General features: G+C 43.2%; 1 non-coding gene across 1 annotated transcript; it reads right to left on the reverse strand.

Annotated features, from left to right (window-relative positions):
- Positions 1-341: 341 nt before the first annotated feature.
- LOC127251179 (small nucleolar RNA R71) lies at positions 342-448 on the reverse strand. Its single transcript, XR_007838852.1, has one exon. It is a non-coding gene; the product is annotated as a small nucleolar RNA R71 (small nucleolar RNA).
- Positions 449-1,483: the final 1,035 nt, after the last annotated feature.

The following is a 1,483-nucleotide window of genomic DNA, read 5'->3' on the forward strand; positions in this document are numbered from 1 at the left end:
CCGCTCCCAACTTGACGCAGCAGTCTTTATGCATTAACTTTCCAACTCTGAATAACACTATTGCTTTTGAACTGAAATCTGGCTTAATTCATTTACTACCTTCTTTTCATGGACTTGCAGGCAAAGAACCTCACAAACACTTGCAAGAGTTCGACGTGGCACATGTGCTCTAGCATGAAACCGCCAGGTGTTACTAATGAACTGATCAAACTCAGAGCCTTCCCATCCTCGCTCAAAGATGCTGCAAAGAATTGGCTCTACTATCTCCCACCTGGAAGCATCGATACATGGAATGACATGAAGAAGAAATTTTTGGAGAAGTACTATCTTCCAGAGCTGCGATTCTGAGGAAGGAAATATGTGGCATCAAACAACAATCAGGTGAAACGCTCCATGAATATTGGGAGCGATTTAATAAGCTTGTCATTAAATGTCCACAACATCAAATTCCCCATCAATTGTTGATTCAATATTTTTATGATGGTTTGTCATTATTGGACAGGAACATCATCGATGCTGCAAGTGGTGGAGCTCTAGTAAATAAAACGCCAGCACAAGCTTAGGATCTTATTGCAAGGATGGCTGAAAACACGCAGCAACTTGGTTTGAGGGATGTTGGCTACACGAGTGGAAACAGTAACGACCATTCTATCCAATCGATGCAGCAACAACTTTCTGAGTTGACGAGCTTTGTTCGAAAATGGTTGTGGAAAAATCTAACGTGAGTGTCCAGGTCAAAGCGTGTGGAATATGCACAAGTGCAGGCCACCCTACGGATGCATGCCCGGCCCTCCAAGAAGGCTATGCAATGGATGTAAACGCTGCAAACTATGGTGTGAATGAACCTCCAGTGTACAACCCGTACTCCAACATCTATAATCCAGGCTGGAGAGATCATTCGAACCTACGCTATGGAAACGCACAGCAGAGTAATGCTCATCACCCATTTGGAGCTACGCATCAGATACAACAACCTCGTTTCTATGAGAAACAGCCGCCCGAAGCACCCACAAGCAACTCTACTCCGTCTTTGGAAGACTTGGTGAAGTCTATGGCTACCGCTACCCTGCAGTTTCAACAAAAGACGAAAAAGTTCCAACAAAAGATGAGATCGATTGTTGACAAATTACAAGGTCAGATCAATCAAGTGTTAGAGGAGGTAAGACAACTACATGAAAGAGGAAAGTGGCCCGCTCAGCCTGAGCCAAATCCAACAAATGTTAGTGCCATCACTATCTGCAGTTATACGATGGTTGAATGTCCTTCTCGGCCTAATCCAAAGAATACGAGTGCTATAACCCTTCGTAACGGAAAGGAATTGGAAGGTCCACTTCCTATCTCAAATGAACAAAATGAGGATTAGATTGAGAGAGAGATTGAAAAAGAAGTTAAACTTCACGAAAAGGTACCTCCTAACTCTGTTCCTCTTACTGAAGAGCTTCTTTTCCTGACAGGTTGAAGAAACCAAAAAAAGCAAACAAAC

The sequence above is a fragment of the Andrographis paniculata genome, unplaced genomic scaffold (genome assembly GCF_009805555.1).
Source record: "Andrographis paniculata isolate CXL003 unplaced genomic scaffold, ASM980555v1 Contig38END, whole genome shotgun sequence".
Classification (NCBI taxonomy): Eukaryota; Viridiplantae; Streptophyta; class Magnoliopsida; order Lamiales; family Acanthaceae; genus Andrographis; species Andrographis paniculata.